The sequence below is a fragment of the Neofelis nebulosa genome, chromosome 2 (genome assembly GCF_028018385.1).
Source record: "Neofelis nebulosa isolate mNeoNeb1 chromosome 2, mNeoNeb1.pri, whole genome shotgun sequence".
In the NCBI taxonomy this organism is placed as follows: Eukaryota; Metazoa; Chordata; class Mammalia; order Carnivora; family Felidae; genus Neofelis; species Neofelis nebulosa.
In genome coordinates this window covers 103,099,025-103,126,053 of record NC_080783.1, presented here as the reverse complement: position 1 = coordinate 103,126,053, position 27,029 = coordinate 103,099,025, and the positions used below count along the sequence as shown (strand labels likewise).

Genomic DNA, 27,029 nt, shown 5'->3' with positions numbered 1-27,029 from the left:
AATAAATGTATTTGTAAGAAAAGAAGGATAATTATATGCTTATTTGGATGTAACTTAAAAAAAAATAAAATTTAAAAAAGAAAAGGATATTTTTAGCAGCTGGCTAGGTGTGAAAAGAGTGAGTTAGGGTCCTACTTGCTACCATTCACATAAATTTCAAATGGATTAAATAACTAGGCATGAAAAACAAGATGATGAGCTTATTAGGAAAAAAAATGGATTATATATATGACCATGGGATAGAGAAGTCCTTAAAACACAAAATGCAAATACTATAATTTGCTAAATTTTATGTATCTCTATGAAAAACTCCCTCCCTCAAAAAAAAAAAAAAGGTTGAAAGGCAAGTGAATGGGAGAATCTACTTGCAATTATTTAAAAAAAAATTTTTAATGTATTTTTTTTTTAATTTTTTTTTCAACGTTTTTTATTTATTTTTGGACAGAGAGAGACACAGCATGAACGGGGGAGGGGCAGAGAGAGAGGGAGACACAGAATCGGAAACAGGCTCCAGGCTCCGAGCCATCAGCCCAGAGCCTGACGCGGGGCTCGAACTCACGGACCGCGAGATCGTGACCTGGCTGAAGTCGGACGCTTAACCGACTGCGCCACCCAGGCGCCCCATAATGTATTATTTTTGAGAGAGAGAGAGAGACCGAGCATGAGTGGGGAAGGGGCAGAGAGAGACAGAAAGACATAGAATCCGAAGCAGCTTCAGGCTCCGAGCTGTCAGCACAAAGCCCAATGCGGGACTCGAACCCACGAACCGTGAGATCATGACCTGTGCTGAAGTCGGACACTCAACCGACTGAGCCACCCAGGTGCCCCATACTTGCACTTATAAAGTAGACAAAGAATGGGGCTCCTGGGTGGCTCAGTCGGTTAAGCGTCTGACTCTTGATTCCGGCTCAGGTCATGATCTTACAGTTGGGTTAGTGAGATCGAGCCCGGAGTCAGGCTGTGCACTGATAGAGAGGAGTCTGCTTGGGATTCATTCTCTCTCTCTCTCTCTCTCTCTCTCTCACTCATGTGCGCGTGCACATGCGCTGCCCCTTCCCCCCTCAAATAAACATGAAAAAAAATTTTACATAGACAAAGGATTCGTTTCCTGAATATGTGAATAACTGTTATTATAATAAGTCTATGAGAAATGGACACACATGCCACAAAAAAACAGACACATTTTATGGAGGAGTTCATGAAAAAGGAAACCTGTATGGCTTATAAACATGTGAAAAGGAGCACATGGTGTTATTCAAGGAAATTCAAAACAAAAGGATACATTTTCATTCGTCAAGTTGGCAAAAAGTATAAAAGGGTTTGGTAATAAATATTGGCAGTGATGTGTACCCATGCTGTCAGTGGGAGTAGAAATTCGTGTGCAGTCCCTTAGGTGTGGTATCTATTAAAAAACCAAAAGTGCAGATTCCATTGACCCAGAAGTTCCACTTCCCAGAATCTGTCCCAGGGACACCCTCTCGTGCCTGCAGAAGGAGGCATTTATAAGGGAATCTACTGCAGTGTTATTTGCAATAGAAAAGCACTGTAAACAACCTAATTAAAGTCATAGCAGAGTAAACAAAGTACAGTGTATCTGGATTCTCTACTTAATTTGAAACAATGAGGGGCACATATATTATTTACTGACATGGGACCATCTTTGGGACATCTTGATGGAATTGCAGAGGGACTCAAACTGTGATGTCATTTGTTTAAAGGCACAAAATAATACCTATAATGTGTCTATATATGTACATATATATGAATATACACATTGTATACACATATGTACATATGCAAAAAAGAATATACACCAAATTGGTAACTCTGATTACCTCTAGGGAGGGGACCACAATTGGGAGGTGAAAGTCCTAAAATCGTAAAAGCCTGTAATGTTTTTAAGGAGAATGTATTTGTGTTAAGAATTACTAATAACTAATATCTGTATAGAAATGAAAAGAAATAGGGGTGTCTGGGTGGCTCAGTCAGTTAGGCGTCTGACTCTTGATCCCAGCTCAGGTCTTGATCTCAGGGTTGTGAGTTCGGGCCCCATGCTGGGCATGAAGCCTGCTTAAAAAAATTAATTAATTTTAAAAAATTAAAAGAAGCAAGGAAAAAAACTCGTTAGGCAATCTCCAGTAACATTTTGGTTATCCCATCTAGGGTTATTTCTTCTATATAGGTTTTTTAGTGTTTCTGATCATTTTGGTGTGTTTTATTCTGTTGTTTATTTTATTATTTTATTTTTATTTTTTTGAGACAGAGACAGAGCATGAACAAGGGAGGGTCAGAGAGAGAGGGAGGCACAGAATCCAAAGCAGGCTCCAGGCTCTGAGCTGTCAGCACAGAGCCCGACACGGGGCTCAAACCCACGAACTGTGAGATCATGACCTGAGCCGAAGTCGGACGCTTAACCGACTGAGCCCCCACGCTCCCCAATTTTGGTTAACAAGCAGGTAACATCTGCTTGTTAAAAACAACCAACTTTTAAGGTAAGTAAAAATCCCCTTCTTCCAAGGTCATTCCTTTGCATAGCCCGATATGCCATACTCTTTTCTGCATATATCTCATTATTTACACATGCGTTCTAAAGCGCTATCATTTGGTATTTAAAATATTCTCATTCTCTTAAACACGGTTCGGGAGTATCCTTTTCCTTTGGAATCATCACTATGTTCCAGACACTGCAGGTGTCATAAGTATGATCTCATAAGTCCTCAAGTTGGAAAGAACTCCCAGCAGAACCCCATCTGTAGAATGAGAAGCCAATGCCCACCTCACAGAGTTTTTGGGGATCGAGTAAGACATTGCCTACGGGGTATGCAGGGCTAGCACAAAGGTAAGTGCACAGTGTCTTATGCTTATTATGAGCACTGCAGCAGCCATCAACTTTATTTTGGCACCAAGAACCTTGAGGCTCTCAGACACGAAGACACTCGCCCAAGACCTAAAACCTGAGAAGTCACAGAACAGGTTCCTCCTGGCTTCAAATGCCATACTTAGCAATATTGGGCCCTTGGAGAAACATGGTAGCAAGGGTGTCGCCCAGGAGACGCTGTCCCATTGTTATTGGTTGGCACCCCTTCTACGTGGTTCTGTGCCCTTTTCAATTGTTCTTGTGCCACAGGAACCTACAGGCCCTAGCCCCACATTTAGTCCCACATTTAGCTAAGCCTCGCAGTATGTGAGTTTGAGGAGCTTTCCCTCAGCAAAGCTGTTTTAGTTGCTTTCCTTTCTGCCTCCTCCACACACAGGCAGGGGAGGTGAGGATGTTCCTGCCTCGTTGGGACACCCAGAGAGGCAGCTTTGCCTGGGCCCCTTTGGAAAACTGCCGCTGCATATGGAGGCAAGGAGGGGGTGTCTGAGACTGTGGACTCGCATCTGTAGCGGGAAGAGAAGTCTGAGGATGACGGTGTTCGAGGTACCGACCCTTGTCATCTTTTCTTTGTTGTGTGTGCATGCGTGTTGGGGGCAGGGCTCTGATTACTGGTTGCTCGCAGTTTCCCTTACTTTCCTCAGAACTCTTCTGATTCGTTAGATTAGCATAAGTAACTGAAGCTGGCAGGATAGTTCCTTAATTGGTTGGAGGTTAATATTTTGAACTCCACCATCAAGGCGGTGGGTCTTGGGTTCTGGAGGCCCGGGCAGCCCCCATTGCGCACGTTGGACCCACACTATCGAACTCATTGCCACCCTCCACCTCTCTCTGTGCCCCGCCAGCATTTGTGGGAGGGGAGTTTGTGGTAGGAGCCAGAAAGATCACGAGCTCTCTCCTATCCTTTCAGTGTTAAATTCTGTTTAGCGAAAAACAAACAAACAAAAAAACTCATTTAATTTCCTAATCCTTGTCCTTCCTCCTCCCTGTAACCCCCAACTTTGCTCCCAGTGCCATCAGACTATGCACTGCCTACCTCCCACCCCCTGTTGCAGACTCCTGCAGGCCCCCGGCCGCCCGCCCCCCATTCCTTCACCATATTAACTCCTGGCTCACCGTCACCTCTCCAGTACCGCTCTGGTCAGGGTTCAGTACAAAGAAGCCTCACAGTACTGCGGGGCTCTCAGGTCACTGACCAGCCTGGCTGCGATGTGCTGATCCTGTACTCCGTCTCCGCCTCCTGCTCCCGCAGTCACACCTTAGCCATGGTCATCATCAGCCACACCCCAGTAGGCAACACGGTCTTCATTACTACACCTCTCGTTTTCCAACCGTGGCCCCCTGCCCTTCCGTCCCTCCCCCTCCAGTGCCCACCCCCTCAGCGGTTCTTCAGCCTCGCCGGGCCTAGAGTTCGTGGCCCCTACCACCTTTTCACTGCCCCTCCCCTCCCCAGAGATTCTCTGGTCCTCATCCTCCATGCCCCTGGGTTTAGTTCCACTCTGTGCCTGGAATGCCTGCACACGCCTGGATACAAGCATGTGGACTGACAAAGCTTTGGTTCATGAGTGCCGGGCTCCAGTAAGTTCCTAACGCTGCCCAGCAGCCCCGCACATCCCTGGTTCCTTCGTCCTCCAGTGGACATTCTCCTTGACCCTCGACCTGACCCCTCCTCTCCTCTTGAGGGCTGCTCCTGTTGTTTCCTGTTTCACTGAGAAAACAGGCCATCGGTGGGTGGCTTGCTCCTGCTCCCACTACTGTGTCCCCCTGCTTGTAACGGTGGTGAGCCAGCAGCAGTGCCCCTTTCCAAGTCTGTCCTCCGTCTGGGCATCCTCCCCGGCCCCGCCCCCAAGCACCACCACAGTGCTGTCCTCGCCCCTCCTCTGGGTCATTCCCACCGGCATGTGAACATGCTGGGGTGACTCCCATCTTCCTGTTAACACAAACCCTTGACAGAGTTCTGCACACCCTCCTTTTTTCCACTTCTCAGCTTCTCTTGAACTCTCTCTGGTTGGGCTTCTGTCCCCCTCGGTCTAGTGACACGGCACCGGGCAGGGTCACCAGTGGTTCCCCTGTTGCCAGAGGAATATGCTTCTCCGTGTTTGAGTCCACCTGTCAGGGACATTTGACACAAAAGCAACGGACACCTTCCTCTTGCAAACCCCTGCTTCTTGTGGCTTCCTCGTGCTCCACTGGCCACTCAACCTCATTTCCTCCGCCCGCCCTTATCTCCTCCAATTCTGGAACGCCCAGTCCCCCTGGCTTCTCTAACTACATCTACCTCCGTGGTGAGCTCAGGCATCTCACAGCTTTCAACACCAACTACATGCTGCGGACTCCTCATTTTACCCCACAGCGCAGATCTTCCCCCGAGCCCCACACTCGTACCTCTAACTGGCCACTCTACATCTCCATTAAGGTGGCAAATGAGCTAACAGACATCTCAGACTTTAACATGTCAGAGAACAAGCTTCTGAGCTCTCTCCCCTCCCCTGGTCACCCCTCGGTCTTCCCCACCGAAGGAAAGAACCCTCGTCCATTTGTGTAGACCCAAAACTTTGGAGACATTTTTCTTTTTCCTCTTCTACCCCACATCCAGTCCATCAGCCAGCCCTGTCAATTCCACCTCCGAAGTATATCCAGCCTCCAGCCTCGACTCGCCTTTTTCCCTGCTACTGATTGGTCCAAGGCATCACCATCTCTCCCCTGGATTACTGCAAGAGCCTTCTAACTGGGACCCCCTGCTCCTACTCCTTGCCCTGCTACGGTGTCCCTCCCCCAGCAGTCAGAGTGATTGTTCCGGAACCTAAATCCTGTCATGCTTTGCTGAGGAAAAAAGCCAATTTCTTGCTGAGATTTGTGAGGTCCTATGTGATCAGCCCCTAAGCTTATGTGACTTCAACCAGCATCTCTCCTCTCTCTGAATAGCCACTTTGGCCTTGCTTCTCTTCCTGGTGCATGCCAAACACATTCATAGCCCAGGGCCTTTGCACTCACTCTTCCTTTTGCCTACAATGCCTTTTCTCCTCGTTATTTTTGTGAGTTGCCCTCGTTTCTGTCAGGTGTCTGCATAAATGCTGTTAAAGACTTCCCCGCTCACCCCATATAAAATAGCAAAAGCCTGCCCCCTGCAGTGCTCCCTGCCCCTCTAGCTCTAAAAAAAAAAAAAAAAAAAAAAAAAAATCTTTTTCTGGTCTGACTCCTGCTGTTAGAATGCCCCCAGTGTATAGAACAGTCTGTGGCACTTAGTGGGGCAGCATAAATATTTCTTAAATGAATGAATGACCTTGAGATTGTATTTGAGCCTGAAAGCAAAACTTTATAGATTCTTGAAGCTCATTTCATAGCAAAGGAGACCCGTGTCGATTGGACAAACTCGAGAAGCTTCTGCACTTGAAGAACAGTCATCCACATTTATACATGGATGTAGGCTGTAATTGGTCAGCAGTCCTGCACGCATATGTGTCTTGAATGGAATTGAGGAATTGAACGTGAGATGAAACATCTCATCAAGAGTTAGTTGGTTTTTACTGGCCTGAAGCTGGGTGCTGCGGCACCTGTGGCTTCCCTCTGTCGCCAGGTGTTTTCTGCAGCGGGGTTCTCACGTGAGCTGGAAAAAGCGCCGTGGTGGTTATTCACAAGAGGCAACATAGGTGGCCTAGACTGTCATTTGTTTCTGTTTGAACTGTCCCTGGAAAGCTGTACTCGGTTTCTGCTGGAACTGAACCGTGGATCCTACAACTGTACAAATTACAGCAGGATCTCCCCCCTCCCCGCCCCCCCCCCCCGCCATCCATTTACCTTAAAGCAAAGTTGCTTGTTTTACAAGTGACCCAGAAGTGAACTTGTGGTGACATTTGAAATGACACAAATTCAAAACGGACAGTGGTGCACTTTGGCATGGATCGGAACTGTTTCTCCCCCAGTGTTTGGTTTTGGCGAGCGTGAGGAAGGAGGAAAGAGGAGGGTTTTTGAAGGCAGACAGCCCTGGGTTAGAAGAATGCATATGTTGTCACTAGTTGGGAGGTGTGACCTCGGGCCAGCCACCCAGTCTGTCTGCGTCTCAGTTTCTTTCCCCGTTAAATGGGGTATGATAGCACTGACTTCACAGAAGGGCTCTGAGGTTTTGGTCAGATGACCTGGCTCAGTGCCTGGCACACACATACTCTATTTTGGGGACAACTGTCACGTTGCTGTTGCACAAAGAAGATTCATTGCACAGAGGGAATGTTTAGGCACAGAATGAAAGGTTATCCCACATCAAACATTGGGAAGTGGGGCGCCTGGGTGGCTCAGTCAATTAAGCATCAGACTCTTGATTTCAGCTCAAGTCATGATCTCAGGCTTGTGAGATCGAGCCCCACGTAGGGCTTAGCCCTCGGCATGGAGCCTGCTTAAGATTTTCTTTCTTTGCCCCTCTCCCACTTGCTCGAGTGTGTGGGTGCTCTCTCTCTCTCTCTCTCTCTCTCTCTCTCTCTCTCTCTCTCAAAAGAGAGAAGCACATTGAGAAGTAAAGCCAGACCTTTTCCTACAAGTCAGGTATTTTCCACTGCTTGTGAATTCTCTCCCTTCCACCTGCACCTGTCATCTCCCATAATACTGCCCAGTACTGCTCCTGGGACCCAGGCAAGGACTCAACTTTTCATTTTCCACAAAACCTTCCCTCCCATTCACTTTCCTTGGGTGCCTTGCCCTTGGATGAAGCTAATGCTCAGCATGTTACCTGTCAAAATGTTACCAGTCAAATGTTTCCTGTACTTGTCCTCTTTCTTCTGGTTGGAGTTTTTCCCAATTAGGGTTGAGTTCATTAACAACAGCAGAGCCATTTACATTTCCTTTTTGTAAGAATAAGGCCATTCCTTTCTGTATTCTTTGGCCATAAAGAACAGGAGCAGGGGAGGCGTGGTAGAATGAACAGATGCAGAAGTGGATTCAGAGGTTGCTCAGACAAATATCTTTGGGAAGAACAATTTTGCAAAGGCAGGCTTTGCAGTGTGAATATTCTTGGTACCTGCCGAGACTTCTTCAGTGGTGCTAATGCCCCGCTATTAATCTTTAGATCTTGTAGAGCAGCTCTTCCTCCACAAAACACCTTTCCTGCTGTTTTAGCAGGTGTTCGTTACACGGACTAGAAATCCAGGCAGCAGGTCAGGTGGAGGGAAATCAGCTTTGAACTCACGGTCTGCCACCAGGTGTCAGCAGAGTCTGCCTGGGCCTCGGAGTCTCAAGGGCGAGAGGGCTGGACATTTGTCAGTGACTGTGCTTTGCTGGGGAGGTTTGTCCACCTGTCAGATCAGCCTTGGAGTCCTTTAGCTGAAAGTCAAAGCCTTCAGCCTGTAAATGTTATGTATGGAATGTTGTACTCTTGTTCGAAAGTGATCATGGGACTGCTACTGCCTCAAATTCAGATTTCTTTCAAAAGTCAGTGCCTGATTACTTCAAAACCAGTACTAGCTTTAATCGGTTAGACCTCAATAATCTTACTTATTTCTAAAGTGAATACCAACAACGCATTAACGCTTTGGAAAATTCCCCTGCTTATTTGTCGAGCATTACTTTTGAAAGCTAAAGATTGAAAATTGGCAAGCAAGTTTTAATAGATTCTTTGTTAAAGCTTCCAAGGATACTGCATTGTGTGCAACTCCCTTTGTTTAGCTGAGCTTAGATGCTTAAACAAATCCCTTTCCAAACCAGTGATGTTAGAGAAGACATTGTGCTCGGCGGAGGGGCTTGGAAGCGATCCTTCTGCAGGTGACAAGGTGAGTTTGCAGCAGAGCCCAGAGGTTCGGAAGCAGGGTGACTGCTGCCTCAGGGACATGGCAGTTGTTTTGCACGAGGTAGTATCTCGTCCCTTCTGGAGGCTGGAAGTGCTCACACGCGATGAGGCGATACCATTAACCCTTTGAATAGTTTACCAAAAGGCTTGTTTATTTCTAGATTATTAAAGAAATACAGCCGCAAGGTAGCGAACAGAATAAAGAACCAGCCTGCCACAGTGCAGAACTTCCTCTGCATGTTCTTTTCATGATTCAGCTCGAGTCTGGCCGATGGAAGAAAACTCTAGGGCGGAGGGCAGGGCCCGAGATGGCAGGGTCTCTGTATAGCTCTGGGGACTCTCTTGGGGTCTAACTGTGGTCCTCAGTCCTGTCAGTGCCACTTAGCTCTTTAATGCACACACCGTAGCTGGTAGACGCTTGCAGGCCAAGATGCTGAGGAGAGGCTTGGTCACATGTGACAGTCCTAGGAAGGCCCGCACCAGGCAGGAGCTCATCAACTCCTTCCCAGCTCTTCCTTTTCCAAACGGTTACAGCCCCTGGCAGAATGGGGCTCACGTGACCTCATGAGCAGTCCCTGGTCTCAGGTCTCCCATGTGTGACAGAAACATGTTAAGACCCGTGTGCAAAGGTTCTGCTGACTGGCCTTCCTCAAGTCTCCAGACCAAGGGGACAGAGTAGTTTATTGAGATAGGAATTTGTATGCAATTCTCTGTATTCTTTTCTTCCGTCATTCCAAGGTGGTCAGGCTCTTTGGTGTTTTCACCCAGGGGTGCTTTAAGACTGAAAGCAGAAGAGTTTGAAGGCAGATTCTTTCAGTCTTTCCTGGAGCCTTAGCTGGTCAGGCAGATTTTGCCGTAAGTCTTGAGATGGAGGGGAAGGAGGAGCAGGCCGGGAGGCTGGAATGATTCCACAGGGCAAGTTCTACCACTGGAAGTTTTGTGTGTTCTGGGGAGGAAATTGCTACCCCCAACTGGACAAGCCCTCCCACTGTACTCAAGACTCCAGACCTCCATTCCTCATAGGATATGCCCGGTTGCTCAGCTTCTCGGGACCACATGGATAGCAACAATAGTTTCCTCTGGGAAAGCCACTGTGAACTGATGACTAAAAGAGAATCCTAGAATACTTCGCCCCAGGACCTTTGCATAACCTTGCAGTAGAGGATAAGAAAGGTCAATTAATGGCTGAGATTGAATTTCAAGCCAGATGGGGACCTGGAATCAGACTTAAAAAAGGAAGAAATAGGATGTATACCTGAAACTAATATTACATTCTATGTTAACTAACTGGAATTTAAATAAAAACTAAGGATGGAAAGGAAAGGAAAGGAAAGGAAAGGAAAGGAAAGGAAAGGAAAGGAAAGGAAAGGAAGAAAGAAAAAGAAAGAAAGAAAGAAAGAAAGAAAGAAAGAAAGAAAGAAAGAAAGAAAGAAAGAAAAAGATGTCTTTTATACATGTGTTTGTTATCACAAATTCATATACAACATGCTAGGGTTGGCCCAGTTTAATATTTAAGGAAAGATAATATAGCCACTCAATTTCTGTTACCAGCCAAAAGGATAATTTAATAAAAATAGAGAACAGAATGAAACTCTACTTCCAAATTATCAAAAGAACCCACCCCTCTTTTTTGAGAATTAAAAAATGTGTGTAACTTCTTACCAAGTTAAAAAAAAAATCAATCAGGGGCGCCTGGGTGGCTCAGTCGGTTAAGCGGCCGACTTCGGCTCAGGTCACGATCTCGCAGTCCGTGGGTTCGAGCCCCGCGTCGGGCTCTGTGCTGACAGCTCAGAGCCTGGAGCCTGTTTCAGTTTCTGTGTCTCCCTCTCTCTCTGCCCCTCCCCTGTTCATGCTCTGTCTCTCTCTGTCTCAAAAATAAATAAACGTTAAAAAAAAAAAATTAAAAAAAAAATCAATCATAATGAAAGACTTTTACCTCTGTTTCCTGACCTAACTCTTCTCTCTTTGGTGAAGGGTGTGTTTTAGATTTGGGGGACTGGGCATTTGGGAGACACTTTAAATTTGGAAACTCGTATCTTTGAGTTATGGGAAGTTTTCTTGTATAGGCTCTTTAGTGATTTCTTTCTTCTCTGTTTTGTTGTTCTCTTTGGCATTTTCATTAGCCAGATATGAGACTCCCAGGATTGTTGCTCTAAACTTTTAACTTTTGTCTTTTGGTTTTCCTTCCTGGGAAGTTTACTCAGTTTTATCTTACTATTAAAAAAAAAAAAGTTTATTTATTTAAAGTTTTTTTAATGTTTATTTATTTTTGAGATAGAGACAGAGCATGAACGGGGGAGGGTCAGAGAGAGAGAGGGAGACACAGAATCTGAATCAGGCTCCAGGCTCTGAGCTGTCAGCACAAAGCCCGACACGGGGCTCGAACTCATGGACCATGAGATCATGACGTGAGCTGAAGTTGGACGCTTAACTGACTGAGCCACCCAGGTGCCCCTATTTATTTATTTTTGAGAGAGAGGGGGAGGGGCAGAGAGAGAGAGAGAGAGAGAGAGAGAGAGAGAGAGAGTCCCATGCAGCCTCCACACTGTCAGCACAGAGCCCAATGTGGGGCTTGAACTCATAAACCTTGAGATCATGACCTGAGCTGAAGTCAAGAGTTGGATGCTTAACCAACTTGAGCCACTCTGCCACCCCCTTATTTTTCTCTTTTTAAATATTTCTGCTATCATATTTTCAACTTCCTTCTCGTTCTGTATTTCTTTTCTATCGTATCCTTTCTTTATTTTATGGGTGTGCTATCTTCTCTTTTCTTCTAAAGATATTAATAATTGCTATTTTATTTAAATGTTTTTTCTGCTCCTCATAGTGTCTCTGTTTTCTCTGCATTCCTTTTCCCAGTTGTTGGCTTTGGGTTCTTTCTTCCATCGTAGAGGCATTCCCTAAATGTCCACTTATATTTAACCTTGAGGTGTTTATTTATTTATTTTGATTTTTTTTTAAACACTTATTTATTTTTGAGAGAGCGCACACGGACAAATGGGGGAGGAGCAGAGAGAGGGAGACCCAGAATCTGAAGCAGGCTCCAGGCTCCGAGTTGTCAGCACAGAGCCCGACGCGGGGCTCGAACTCACAGGCTGTGAGATGGTGACCTGAACCAAAGTTGCATGCTTAGCTGACTGAGCTACCCCAGTGCTCCTAAGCTTGAGGTGTTAAAAGCTCCATATAAGTGCTCTGTGTTTGGGTGAGACTTGTTCCTCCAGAATGTTCCAGGTCCCAGAGCCCAGAGAATAAACCTCCAGTCTCCTGCCTGGGAGTGACATGTGCATGTGCACACACTCTCTCTCTGAGAGTAAATACATAAACTTAAAAAAAAAAGCTTCAAGTAATCAAAAAGATCCTTAATGTCTTTGAACAAGCATCATGTCCCCTTTACAGATCTTCAAGGTCATAATCTTCTTTGTTCTTCTGAACAAAAAATGAAATTTCCCTTGTTTTTGACTGTGTGTCTCAGCTCTTATGAAAAAAATATATGATTAGCCATCCTTCCAGTACCTTCTGAAGTGTGTGCACTCAGGCACACAGGGGTGCAGTGAGGGGTGGGTCTTGGGCGGGGGGGCATGTACATAGAGGGAACCTGTGGCATCTATGTGTTAAGAACTGGGGTGTGCTAGTTGCTTGACTTCTGGCTGGTGGCTGCTCCCTTCATGTAGACCTCTTGTGAGTGGCAGAAGCCATATTTGAAAATGCCACGTCTGAGTATCTTTCCCACAACCAGGTTCAGCAACCTCTGCAAGCCAAGCCAAGCCATGAAAAGGGAGACCATGCAGTAGTGTAGTAAAAGCTAATGTAGGGGCACCTGGGTGGCTCAGTCGGTTACGTGTCCGACTTCGGCTCAGGTCATGATCTCACGGTCTGTGAGTTCAAGCCCCGCATCGGGCTCTGTGCTGACAGCTCAGAGCCTGGAGCCTGTTTCGGATTCTGTGTCTCCCTCTCTCTCTGACCCTTCCCCCACTCTGTTCATGCTCTGTCTCTCTCTGTCTCAAAAATAAATAAATATTAAAAAAAAAAAAAAGCTAATGTAGTCACAGCTAGTACTTAATAGCTAGTATTTAGTGAGAGTGTAGTCCGTGTGGGTCCTCACCGGAGCACTTTACATAGATTTACTCAGTTACCCTGCTAGTAAGTGATGGAGGGGACGTTTAGAGCCTGCTCAGAGCCAACTACCGCACTGTCTTTGTAAGGAAGGCAGGAGGGACGCTAAGCGTAAAAGGGAGGCTTCTTATACTCACTGGGTGAGCTAGAAAAAAATTCCTCATTGTAACTACCATGAGTGGTATCTTCTTTGCCTCTCACTATTTTCTGATACCTCCTCAGGATGAGTCAGCTCAGAATTCCTGGAATTAACACTGCATAAGAACGCCCTCCGCTTCTCTTTCTACTGCTACTGTCCTGATTTGGGCCCTCATCATTTCTCATCTTGACCACTGAGACACTCTCCTGTCTGGTGTCCTTCCCTACAGACTCTCATCCATCGGGTCCATCCTTCACACTTGCTGCCAGAGTGATCTCTGTTTTAGAAAAATGCAAGTCTGACTGTGTCCCCCCCTGTTTATTTATTTTTTAATGTTTATTCATTTTTGAGAGAGAGAGAGAGCAGGGGAGGGGGAGAGAGAGAGAGAGAGAGGGACAGAGGATCCGAAGTGGGCTCTGAGCTGACAGCAGTGAGCCCCCCCGATGCTGGGCTCAAATCCACCAACCATGAGATTGTGATCTGAGCCGAAGTCAGATGCTCAACCAACTGAGCCACCCAGGTGCCCTCTCCCCTCCACCCCCTCCCCCGTTTAAAAAACCACCTGATGGGTCCCCATTTCCTTCAGGATAAAGTGCATGCTCTAGCATGGCATTGGGGACTTCTTGGATTAATCGCAAAGCACATCTCCAGCCTTTTCTCTTGCTAGTGAATTTGGCGGCCCCTTCCTCTCTCCCAAAGCCCTCCTCTGTCCCCACCACCTATTCTCTCTGGACACAGCATGCGTCCACCTACCTCAGGATTCTCACACTGCTTTCTGGAATGCTCCGCCCCCTCTCCACCCGACTGCCATTCATCTTGGGAGGCAGTCAAGGACTGCTTGTCTCCAAGATCTTCTCTGACCCCCCTGTCCTATCCCTTCACAGTCAGTAGACTCAATTCTGCCCTCCTTTGTGTCCTCACCATGTCCTGGCCAGTCTTCTACAGCACTTATAGCACACTGCTGCCTTGCTTTTCCATATGTTGATCTTCCCCACAAGATGGGGCTCTCCCCAAGTTTGGGGCTCAAATCTTACTGTTGTAGCTCCCCTGCTTGGCACATATCGGGACTTAATAAATGTATAGGTCTATTTATTTGCATACGAATGAATGGATTCACTTTCCCTATTGCATCGTATAATCTTCTAAAAGCTATTGGGCTTTCTGGAACTTACATTAAGGAAGTCACATACCAGCAATAATATCCAGATAACTCAGCCTGTGCCAAAATTGCCTGACGAGATTATCTGTGCCTCGCAGCTAGGACCACAATTTTCTGCGTCTTTTATATTCTCTTCATGTCCTGACATAGTGTTGGATATGCACTATCTGTTTAAAATGTTTTTGTTGATTTGAGTTGGCTTGGCTAGGGGATACAAAAGAGAAAATGTGGTCCCCGCCATTATGGGCCTGACACATAAAAAGGGAGACAGGATAGGTCCTGTGCGGGAAAAAAAGCCTCATTAAAACCAATTACTGAGACTTTCCTTCAAAGTCCCCAAAGATGCCTGTACATATTCCCAAAGAAGCCCTTACGAATTACATGACCCTGGTGAAGGTCTTCCTTCACCGTATGATTTGTTGCAGGAAAAATAAGGACTTTCAAAGCGGTTAAGGTCACTTTGTACTAAGACAGTGGCACTCTATCATGTTAAATAAAATGTCAGTGGATAGTTACTGTGTCATTCTTTTCACATGATTTTATGCACAGCGGATAATTTTATTATATATAGGTATATATATGTGAATTGGGTATGACTATTGATTTTTAAGAATTTAGTAAGGCTGTGCAAACAAATGTGTATCCCTTATTTAAGGAAACCTGGGAAGGAAATGACAAGGTACTGATGTGTCGTGAGGGCTGCGGTGGGCTTTTTGTGTACGAATGCCTTTATGTGATGTTGTGGCATCCCCTCCTTACAGATGGGAAGACGGAGGCTCACATATACCAATCTGCCTAAGGTCTCTATGGCCGGTGTCACAGAGCATAGGCTCGAAATTTTAGAGGCTTTCACATTATACTACCTATCGGTACTCAAATCTAAATTCATTCACGTGAAATTCCATCTAAAGGATGGATCCTTAGAAAATTGTTAACTGCTAAGATCCTGTTGGCAAATACCTGAAATAAACAGATATTTATTTTTTATCTGTGTACATGTATTTGAGTTTTAAACATGACAAATATTTTAGCCATTAAATTACCAAAAAAATAAAATGATGCATAGTATACAAAATGAACACAGGCTGATGTACCTCTGTGTTTCCATGTAGTTGTTAGTTACTACAGCAGGAGGAAACCTGGAACAGTACTTTCAGGGTGGAGGTAATTTGACAATATACCTAAATTAGTATCACACAAACCCAGTGATTTGGTGAACTCTCTTTGGGAATTCTTTTTCTTTTTTAAAGTTTATTTATTTATTTATTTTGAGGGAGGAGGGGCAGAAAGAGAGGGAGAGAGAGAATCCCAAGCAGGCTCCACACTCTCAGTGCAGTGAGATCACGACCTGAGCAGAAATCTAGAGTCGGACGCTTAACCGACTGCCCCTCTTTGGGAATTCTATGGGCACAGCGACACGGCAGTTAAGAACAGAACCTCTGGTGGGGCGCCTGTGTGGCTCAGTCAGTTAAGCGTCCAACTTCGGCTCAGGTTGTGATCTCGTGGTCCGTGAGTTCGAGCCCTGCGTCGTGGCTCAGCTCAGAGCCTGGAGCCTGTTTCAGATTCTGTGTCTCCCTCTTTCTCTCTCCTCCCCCGCTCATGCTCTGTCTCTCTCTTCTCAAAAAGAAATAAAAGTTAAAAAAAAAAAAAAAAAAACAGCCTCTGGGGGTCTTTATGACTCTGCACAGTTTACTTTGAGCCCCATTTTCCTCATGTGTAAAATTAGGCCAACAGCACCCATTGCCTGGGGTGTCATCTAGATTAAATGACAGGATGTCTGTCAGGTGCTGGGCAGGGGCCTGGCCACAGTATGGCTCAGTGATGGGTAGGTAGCTGGATATGCACACTCCTTACCTGATATCCTCCCCTGGCACACACACTAGGGCTGGGCTGTACATATTCTGGAAAGTTCTGGAAAGGCCATAAGATATTAGCGAGATGAGTTCTTCTGGTCATGAAGATTGAGAGGGCATGGGGAAATTGAAATTGGGTGCTGCTTCATCATGGGGGGCTTCTAGGAACCCCAGTGTTTGGGGGGAGAAAAGGATGTGTGGCTCAGAGGAGGCATCAGCACGATGTCTGAAGCTGTTGTCATATCATGGTGACAGGGTGGAAAAGCTGGATTCTACCAGCTAGCCAACTCTGTCTCAGCCACGCTCCTCAATGTCTGTGAGCATTTCGTCATGCAGTCACATGGAGCTTGTATTCTGGACTTTCTGCGAAGTTTCAGTTTCCAAGATTCAGTGCCATTGTCAAAGCCCAATTTCTGTTTTCCAGATTTGGCAATTATGGTACCCAAGAGTGGGAAAACCCTCCAATCTCGGTCTTTAAGCACTAAAATAGAAACGGGGCACGAAGAAGAGAAAAAGGAGTGGGAGGGAGGTGCACACGAAGGATGGAGGGAGGAAAAAGCACCGTTATAAACCCTGGGCTCGCACCCACGCGTGCTGGTGGAGAGGGCAGGGGTTGGCCGAACATGTTACAGAAAGCAGGGCACGGGAGGGCTGGCAGGTGGCCAGGTGTGAAATCCCTGTGCACCCCCGACCCCCCATTTGCCCATGCTGCTCCTGGATACCACCGCTGGCACCCCGCCTGAAGCCAGGAGGGAGATGGTTGCCAGCATCTTCCAGGGACCCTGTGGAGAGAGCTCCGGGGTTGGGAGGGGGGGTCTCAACTTCTCGATCCACTGTGAGCTGGCCCAGGGAGTTATCCTGACACGCGCCTAGAGTGGCCAGCCCCTGCAGTTTCTCCACTGAGAACATCACAAGTGGGCACTCTTTCAGAAGGACTTAAGGTAATTCTTCTAAGGACAAGAATGTTGTTTCCTACCTCTGCCTCGAGGTTTTAAAAGACTCAGATGAGAGGGTTTTATGATTCTGGGCTTTATGCTTTCACCGGATTTCCCATTCCATCACACCCCTCAGGGCTATGAAATTTGGATTACTTTTTAATCTTCCCTTCCCATTTTCGTTGTTCTGGTGTTGAACTGATTATGTAGAACTGTGTGTTGATGGCTCTGTGGCACCTTCCCTCTGGGGATGGGATGGAGCTCTGCTTCCTAAACATCACCCTTAATCCTCTTGGGGTGGGGGGCACTGTGGCAGGGGTACTCACCCCGTCCATCAGGGCCCCGCGGGGACTGACGCTTTGCAGGTGCTGGTAACCACGCTGCACAGAACGGGTTGGGGGTTGGGCAGGGTCCCCGGTTCTTGCCTGCCCTCTCAGATGACACTGGTGGTTAAAAGAATAAATACATGACAGTTGAGCCGGCTCTGCCCACGAAAGAAACTAGGAGGCAAGTTGCCTATGAGGTGTCATCTGGAATCACCTACCTACCGGGAAGGGAGGTAGTGAGTCACCCAGAGAGGAGGATGGGTGGGTGACATTAGGCACCCCCCACCCCCACCCCACCTGCCCAGCAGCACCTTGTACAACAACTTCAATTCAAAGTGAAAACAGATTCTCCACCTGGGAGCCAGCCTATCAGTATAAGGTGTTTCGTTCTCAACTTGGGACGGGGGTGGGGGAGAGGTTATGATAAATGGATCAACACAGGGGTTCCTGCTTCCTGTCTCCATTTATATGTGCTCCCTCGGCATGCCTCTCACTTTCCCAACTTTTTACGTCCGATTGGCCTTTCCAGAACTTTCCAGAGTAGGTAGAGCCTACTCGTAGTGCAGCAGGGGATGATTTCAGGTGGTAGTACATTGAGAAAGTTATTCTTGTCTTCTCCAGGTCTTCTGCCTCAGTTTGCTGGCACGTCTTGAAGATTTCCTCAGCCTCATGGCCTCCTCTGTGTTTTACATTAAAAACAATTTCTTTTAATGTTTTATTTATTCTTGAGAGAGAGAGAGAGAGACAGAGCATGAGCAGGGGAGGGGCAGAGAGAGAGGGAGACACAGAATGTGGAGCAGGCTCCAGGCTCTCAGCTGTCAGCACAGAGCCCAATGTGGGGCTCGAACCCAGGAACCTCGAGATCACGACCTGAGCTGAGGTCGGATCCTTAATGGATTGAGCCACCCAGGTGCCCTGTTTTACATTTTTAAGAAGACCAGGGCTACTCCACTAAGTGTTTTAGCAGGTAAATATCTAACTAGAATTTAATAACACCATTTCGTTTTTATCTTTAAAATTGTATTTAAGACTTTACGGCAAGTGATGCTGGTTTTCCCACTGACACTAGGGGTACTTGTGTAGCCAACTTATATGGCACTTACTCTCTGGAAGTCTCATTTTAAAGGCTTCTAAAGAGGGGCACCTGGGTGGCTCAGTCGGTTAAGCGTCTGACTCCGGCTCAGGTCACGATCTCGCGGTCCGTGAGTTCGAGCCCTGCGTCGGGCTCTGGGCTGACGGCTCGGAGCCTGGAGCCTGCTTCTGATTCTATGTCTCCCTCTCTCTCTGCCCCTCCCCCATTCATGCTCTGTCTCTCTGTCTCAAAAATATATAAAACGTTAAAAAAAAAATTAAAAAAAAATTAAAGGCTTCTAAAGAGAGAGTGCTGTGATTCGCATAACCTAATTATAAACCTCTGAGATAAGAACGACGATTGCCCTCATTTTATAGATGGGGAAACAGAGGCACGAAGGGGTTAAATAAGGCTTCAAAGCGGTGGAGGCAGCGTCGGAACCCTGACAGCTTGGCCCTAGACTCTGTTCTTCACCTCTATGCTACGCTGCTTCTCCACAGGAGCGCTTTAAAAATTAATGTATTCAAGGGAGAAAGTGAGTCGATTTGCAGAAAACGTTGATATAAAGGCGGTAAGGCCCCGGCACCGTCTGGAATGGCAGAGATGGGGAAGGCGGGCTACATAAAATGAGTGCGGGTGCTGGGTTTTTGGCCGACAGGATAAAGAAGGGCCCAGCCAATTAAGCACCTGACCTTGGACACCGCTCACTCCACCCAAAGGATCGCTGGAGCTTCAGACAAAACTTGCAGGCTGGCTCTGTAATGGAGACGCCTGGCAGGACTAGCTGTATTTGTAATAATATGCGCAAGCATATACACAATGCCCGTATATACACACCCACGTGTAAGTACGCGCACGGATGCTCTTAGGTGCCAGGAACGGAGCCAAGCAGTGCTCTCGTGACAGGCAGTCTTTCCTTTACCGTCCATGTATTCTCTCTGTACTTGTCACAACGGCCTGTGTGGTGGCTTTCACCTCCCACTGCTGGATGAAGACGCCAAGCCCAGGAGGAGAAGCTGCTGAACTTGTCCACCCTGACGGCCGTGCTGGGAGGTCAGCCCGGCTGCCCCTGACCCCAGGCAAGTTCTCTCCCACCGCGTGACACTGTCGGTTCCTTGTTATTGCAGAGTGAGCCCACTTTCCCTACATTCTCTTCCAGAAAAGTAAGCGTTGGGTTCAAATACGACTCTGACAACAGTTCTGTGACTCTGAGATTTAAATAATGAATACTTTAAATCTTGGAGATTGATTTGGAATCGCCAGGTCTTCATTCTACCAAGTAAGTCACATTTAAAACAAAACGGTGGGGCGCCTGGGTGGCTCAGTCGGTTGGGCGTCCGACTTCGGCTCAGGTCATGATCTTGCGGTCCGTGAGTTCGAGCCCCAAGTCAGACTCTGTGCTGACAGCTCAGAGCCTGGAGCCTGCTTCGGATTCTGTGTCTCCCCCTCTCTCTGCCCCTCCCTCCCTCACACTCTATCTCTCTCTGCCTCTCAAAAAAAAAGAAAACTAAAAAAAAAATTTTTTTTAAACGGTACTTCTCCAAAGTATAACAAAGCCTGGCAACTGTCCATCATCATTGTCAATAGATAAATGAAAGGAGATCCTAACCCAGAAATGGAGGGAGGACATAAACTTGGAATAATCTGGGTGTGTGTGTGTGTGTGTATTCTATTTTCTTTGAGTTTTTTAATTTATTTTGAGAGAGCATGCAAGTGAGAGAGGGGCAGAGAGAGAGGGAGAGACAGAGAGAATCCCAGGCAGGCCCCACACTGTCAGCACAGAGCCCAACTCGGGGCTGGAGCTCTCCAACTGTGAGATCATGACCTGAGCCAAGATCAACAGCCAGATACTCAACCAATGGAGCCACCCAGGCGCCCCGTGTATATTCCATTTTTAAGAAAGTTAAAATTTCCTCTTGGAACCAAGTCGGCAGTGTCTGGGAGCCGCTGTCTTGGAGCGCCAGTCTGACCTTTCTGCTGTTTCGTGTTGGCTGTTTAATTGCCTTAATTTGAAAGCCACCTCTGTCAAGGGATACCAGGAAGGTATCTCCCACTCCTCCTGACACTGATTTGCTGACTGTGGATGCTGCTGGCTCTTCTGCGGATGTTGAAAAGCTACTTCACGCTCAGCACCATCTCCAATCCTTGGAGGTTGGGCACCCCAAGAGGGTAGCAGTGGTGTCTTTTCTGTTCACTGCCCTGCCCTTGAACCTCGCCCAGTGCCTGGCATACGGTAGGCACACAACAACTATTTGTTGAGTGGCTGAGTGAATGAGCAAATGGCTGATAAAGGGGAGAATTACATTTTCATTTTTTTCCTCTTCGTGTGCAGATATGATAAACTCTTCACAAAAAAAACATATTTGTAAATTATGAAACCATAATGGGAGGTGCACTGCTAACCCACCACACAGCTTAAGAAGAAAGTTCGTGAGTGCCTATGTTATCTCATCCTCGTTGCTTCCCTGGAAATAAAAAGCATACTGAATTTTGGGTTTCTCATTCATTCTCTTCCCTTTAGAATGTAGTTTAAAAAGTACTGTATGTTATGTGAGTATTCCTTCCTAAATTTTGTATTTACCACCCGTGCTTCCCTAAAAGAATTTTTATTTAAATCTTTTTTTTCATGTTGATTTAGTTTTGAGAGAAAGACACAGTGTGAGCAGGGGAGGGGCAGAGAGAGAGGGAGACCCAGAATCAGAAGCAGGCTCCAGGCTCCGAGCGGTCAGTACAAAGCCTGACGCGGGGCTCAAACTCACAAACTGCAAGATCATGACCTGAGCCGAAGTCGGACGCTTAACTGACTGAGCCACCCAGGCACCACCCGCCCCCACCCCCCAAAAGAGTTTTTAAAATCATATATGTCTGTATACTCTAAACAATGTATTGTATAGCTTTTGCTTCGTTTCTGAAGTTTCTAAAAATGGTATCCCATGGCCTTTTTGTTTGTTTCCTTTTTTGCGATTTGTGTTTTTCAGTCTATATATTGTTTCTAAGTTTCACTAGAGCAAGGCATATTTTATTTTCATTGCTGAATATTCAGCCATCATGTGAATAGTACAATTTATTCATGCATTCCCCTGTCAATGGAATTTGGGTTGTTTCCATTTTGAAGCAATGATAAATAATACTTCTGTAAACATTCTTTTTTAAAAAAAGTTTTGTTAAAATAACCTTATATGAGCACACACATATACATGTATATGTAGCATAAAACAAAGTGAAAGTTGATGAATTAACAAGGGGATGCATTTAAACACCCCTGTGGCAAGGAGACTGACTCTGACCTCATCAGCCTGACATGCTCCCTTTTCCAAACACAGTGCTCTCCCTCCTCCAGCCTGATTTTTGTGCTGATTACCTCTGTTCTTGCTGTATTATCAACCATTCCTAAATTCTACAATTTAGCTTTGCCTGTTTTTTTCTTTTTAAAGTGTCTTTTATTAAAAAAAATTTTTTTTTAATGCTTATTTATTTTTGAGAGAGAAAGCACCAGCAGGGCAGAGGCAGAGAGAGAGACAGAATTGAAAGCAGGCTCTAGGCTCTAAACTGTTAGCACAGAGCCCAACATGGGGCTTGAACTCCCAAATCATGAGATCATGACCTGAGCCGAAGTCTAATGCTTAACTGCCTGAGCCGCCCAGGTGCCCCTCAAAGTGTCTTTTTAATCTCCCTTAATCTGTAGGCTCCCTTTCCATCTCCTCTCCTTCTTCTTGCCATTTTGAAATATTAGGCTACAGTTTCCATCTGGGCATGTCTCTGGACTGCTTCCATTGTCCACAGGGATGTGATTCTGCTCCTTTTTGCTTGAATAACGGTATGGGATTTGATTTTTTAACTATGACTTACATTTACATAATATTAGATTTCCTGAACTTATAGAAAGGAGGTATAATATAAGAGTTATTCTGGGGTGCCTGGGTGGCTCAGTCGGTTAAGCCTCTGACTTCGGCTCAGGTCATGAGCTCATGGTTCATGAGTTCAAGCCCCGTATCTGGCTCTGCACTGACAGTGGGGAGCCTGCCTGGGATTCTCTCTCCTTCTCTCTGCCCCTCCCCCACTTTGCTCGTGTGTGTGTGTGTGTGTGTGTGTGTGTGTGTGCGCGCGCGCGCACACTCCCATGCTCTATCTCAAAAAAATAAACTTTAAAAAAGGAGTTATTCTGGGGCGCCTGGGTGGCTCAGTCGGTTAAGCGTCTGACTTCAGCTCAGGTCACGATCTCGCAGTCCGTGAGTTCGAGCCCCACATGGCTCAGAGCCTGGAGCCTGCTTCCAATTCTGTGTCTCCCTCTCTCTCTCTGCCCCTCCCCCATTCATGCTCTGTCTCTCTCTGTCTCAAAAATAAATAAAACGTTAAAAAAAAAAGGAGTTATTCTAATTGCACAACTTTAGAGTACCTTCTGTCATTTAGGTTAAGTAGTAAAGAACAGCAGCACCTCACTTTTTGAGTGACTCTGCCTCTGCTACTTTTATCTGGATCTTCTTTTTTTTCTTTTCTCTATTTTCCTGACCTGCTCCCTTTGGATTCTGTTCCTAGCCATTGTGCCTCACCTGGGGGTTTGTCCTGGTGGGGAGCCTGGGCTGGTCAGTTCTGAGTGTTTTTTGGACTCAGTCTTCCCCGGTCCCTTTACACTCCACCCCTTGGATTCACCCGCTGTCAGAGAAAGCAGATCCCTGCGCATGTCGGGTGTCCTTCTCTAACTGGCCCACTGGCTTTCCCATGGTTGCCTGTTGGTTTATTTTGAAGTTCTTAGGTCTGACACATACTCTGTTGCTTCCTCTGACTCAGCTGCTGCACCATGCAGGGCTTGTAGGTGTGTTTCTACCCGTTCAGTTTTAGGTTTGAAAGATCTATGTGATCGTCTGTCATAATTATTGCCCAGGGGATTTTAGTTTTGCAATCCTGGCTGCCCTGTGTCTTTATGGGGAATTTGGAGAGATTACACATTTACAACACCAATGTTGCTGCCTTCCCAGAATGCCCATGAATTCTCGTATAGACGTTTGCTCTTGTACACCTACAGGAAGGTTTCTAAGTATAGCCAGGGGGGAAAATCACAGATTGTTAGTTGGCAAATAGTTGACATTACAAGGTAATGCTAAATTGTTTTCTAAAGTTGTTGCATCAATTTATGCTGTCACTGGCAGAATACGAAAGTCTTCACAGATCCACATGTGTGCCAATACTTGTCAGATATCTTTTCCACCTTTGCTCAGTGGAAATAGTTTGCTCTTTGTTGTGGTCTTCATTGGCATTCTCCTTCATTTTCATTTCTTCTTCATAGGTTTATTCCCCTCCCCCCCCATATATCTTTTTCTATGAATTGCCTGTTCACGTCTTTTCTCCAGTTTTCTTTTTGGGTGTCATTTTTCAAAAATTGATTTTAGTTTTTGCAAAATATATTTTCTCTCTTTTTTTAAATATGAGACTTTAATGTTTTTATTTTAATTCCAGTGTAGTTATTATTTAATATTATTTAAGGTGCCTTTTGATAAACAAGAGTTTTTAATATTTTTCCTGAGGTAAACTTCCTATAGTATAAAGTTCACCATTTTAACATGTACAATTCAGTGGCTTAAAAAAATTCACAGTGTAGTTGCCTATATTGTTTTCTATTATGCTTAGTGCCTTTTGTGTCTTGTTGGAGTCTTTCTCTGCCCCTTTGTCATAAAGATGTTCTGTACTTTCTCCTTTAAGTGTTAATGTTTTACCTTTGAAGCTTGAGTCTTTATCTGGAATTGTTTTTAGTAAATGGTGTGAGGTGGGATTTTTTTCTCCATATATGTAATAAATTTGCCAAGAACCATTTATTTCATTACCTCCTTTTCCCCAGTAACCTGCAATGCCACGTTAGTCATGCCATTTTCCACTGACTCTAAGAAGCCATGTAAGATGTAACATGATTTTGGTGCAGCAATAAAAGGCAAATTACTTTAGATTTAAAAAAATGACATAATTCTCTCTTATCAGTTTATTTGAAAAGCAGTTTCATCATAAATCACTCTTCTGAATCCATATAAGGAGAATGTTAATTAAATTGGTTAAGGTATTCTTAAAATTTCTTCCCATTTACTTCTGAATCATTTTCTTTCTTTTAGCTGGGATATAATTCACGTATCATAAAATTTACCTAGTGGGGTGCCTGGATGGCTCAGTCAATAGAGCAACTGACTCTTTTTTTTTTTTTTTTAACGTTTTATTTATTTTTGAGACAGAGAGAGACAGAGCATGAACAGGGGAGGGGCAGAGAGAGAGGGAGACACAGAATCGGAAGCAGGCTCCAGGCTCTGAGCCGTCAGCCCAGAGCCCAACACAGGGCTCAAACTCACGGACTGCGAGATCGTGACCTGAGCTGAAGTCAGACGCTTAACCGACTGAGCCACCCAGGCGCCCCAACTGACTATTGATCTCAGGGTTGTGAGTTCAAGCCCCACAGTGGGTGTGGAGCCTACTTTAAAAATAATAATAAAAATACAGTAAAACCTTGGTTTGCAAGCATAATTCATTCTGGAAACATGCTTGTAATCCAAGTACTTGTCTATCAAAGCGAATTTCCCAATAAGAAATAATGGAAACTCAGATGATTCGTTCCACAACCCAAAAATATTCATATAAAATGATTACAATACTGTAATATAGAAATAAGGAAAATAGAAAATAGTAAGAAAAATAAATTAACCTGCACTTGCCTTTGAAAACCTTTGTGGCTGGTGTGAGGGAGACGAGAGAGGAGGGTTATTGTGTAGGCCAGCTTTCACTATCACTAATGGAATCACTGCTCTCTATGAATCTTTTTCTTTTTTGTGCAACTTTTTCTTTTTGTAGAACTTACCAGGGAACCTATCCAATGACACTTGCTTTGGCCTCCTTTTGAGGATTTCGCAGAAATGTGACATTGCATTGTCGTTAAACAGATTCATTGCTCGCACTGCTACAGACTTATACGGGTGGTGCTTTTCTACAAGATTTTGCGCTGTTTCCCACATTTCACACATCTCCCTGATCTCGTTTGAAGTGAGGGATTCCTCTACCTTTTTCTCCTCCTCCTCTGCAGACGACATCTCCATTGGTTTGTTGGTGGCCAGCTCCTGCCTATCTTCCTCCACCAGCTCTTGAATGTCGTTCTCATTCACCTCCAGTCCCATGGTCTTCCCCAAAGACACAATTTCATTGACAACAGGTGGCTCGTGTTCATGGCAAGCCCCTCTAAGAAGGCAAGAACACAATCAGGCCACAGTTTTCTCAGAAAACAGAATTGAGGATTCTCTTTCTTGGTAACCCCATCCCAGGCTTCATTGATGATCTTGAGGCAGTTCGTGATGTGGAAATGATTTTTCCAAAACTCTTGGAAGGTGAGGTTTGTTCCTTTGGTCACCTCGAAGCATCACTGACATAGTACTTTGGTGTAAAGCTTTTGAAAGTTCTAAATGACTTGCTGTTCCATGGGCTAGAGGATTGGAGTGGTGTTGGGAGGAAGGAACTTGACCCTAATGAACTCAAATTCCTCCAGTAAATCGCTTTAAGAGCCTGGAGGATGAACAGGAGCATTACCCATAACCAGCAAGGCTTTGAATGGCAAATTCTTTTCTAAAAGGTATTTCTTCACTGCAGGGCCGAAGACCTTGTTGATCCACTCAACGAACAAGATATAAGTGACCCAAGCCTTGCTGTTGGACCTCCACAGACCGTTTAACTGGCTCTTCTGCACCTTGCATTTCCTGAAGGCTCATGGATTCTTGGAATGATACACGAGCAGGGGTTTGACTTTGAAATCCCTGCTTGCCTTAGCACAAACAGGAGGGTGAGATGGTCTTTCACGGGCTTGTGACCGGGCACTGCATTGTCTTCTTCTGTAACATAGGTCCTCTTTGACATCTTTTTCCAAAAAAGCCCCGTCTAATCGCTGTTAAAAACTTGCTTCTGCAGGTAACATTCAGAAACCATGAGCTTCTGGAACTTGATAGCGAGCGCCTCAGCTGCCTTAGCGTCCAAACTCACACCCTCTCAGTGCCTCACAACACTACGGATGCCACTTCTCTTAAAGTTATCAAACCATCCCCTGCTTGCCTTGAAGCCTTCTTCGTTTTCTGTTGACGCACCTGGCAGTTTATTTACGAGGTCAGCACACAAGGCCTTTGCCTTCTCACAGGTAAAGTTCTCGGTCACAGTATCACCTCCTAGTTGCTTCTCCTTTATCCAAACCAGAAGCAACTTTGCTACGTCTTCCAGAACACCTGGCCATTGCTTTGATATTCTCATGACTCCTTTTGCTGTATCTAGGCCCCTTATTTCTTCTCTTCTTTAATATTGTGCAAATGGTCGACATAGATGTCTTATAAAATCTTGCAGTTTTGGCCACTTGCATAACTTGTTCATACTTCTTTTTTTTTTTTTTCAACGTTTATTCTGAGAGAGAGAGAGAGAGACTGAGAGCGCAAGTGGAGGAGGGAGCAGAGAGAGAGGGAGACACAGAATCTGAAGCAGGCTCCAGGCTCTGAGCTGTTGGCACAGAGTCCAATGCAGGGCTTGAACCCACAGACTCCGAGATCATGCGTTACTATTTTGATAGGGATTGCATGGAATCTGTAGATTGCTTTGGGTAGTATGGGCATTTTAACAATATGCTTTGGGTAGTACGGGCATTTTAACAATATTAATGCTTTTAATCCATGAGCATGAAATATCTTTCCATTTGTGTTGTCTTCAATTGTTTCTCATCAGTATTTTATAGTTTTAGTCTTTAACTTAGTCGGTTAAGTTGATTCCTAGGTATTTTATTATTTT

The 27,029-nt window shown here is 45.5% G+C and overlaps 3 long non-coding RNA genes across 3 annotated transcripts; all 3 read left to right on the top strand.

Annotated features, from left to right (window-relative positions):
* Nucleotides 1–630: 630 nt before the first annotated feature.
* Nucleotides 631–9,985, top strand: LOC131503819 (uncharacterized). The gene is made up of 2 exons (XR_009257628.1): nucleotides 631–2,839; nucleotides 3,255–9,985. It is a non-coding gene; the product is annotated as an uncharacterized LOC131503819 (long non-coding RNA).
* A 356-nt stretch (nucleotides 9,986–10,341) lies between these two features.
* LOC131503818 (uncharacterized) lies at nucleotides 10,342–14,570 on the top strand. Its single transcript, XR_009257626.1, has 2 exons — nucleotides 10,342–12,469; nucleotides 12,702–14,570. It is a non-coding gene; the product is annotated as an uncharacterized LOC131503818 (long non-coding RNA).
* A 9,943-nt stretch (nucleotides 14,571–24,513) lies between these two features.
* LOC131503817 (uncharacterized) lies at nucleotides 24,514–26,613 on the top strand. The gene is made up of 3 exons (XR_009257625.1): nucleotides 24,514–25,597; nucleotides 25,857–26,046; nucleotides 26,172–26,613. It is a non-coding gene; the product is annotated as an uncharacterized LOC131503817 (long non-coding RNA).
* The last annotated feature ends 416 nt before the right edge of the window (nucleotides 26,614–27,029 follow it).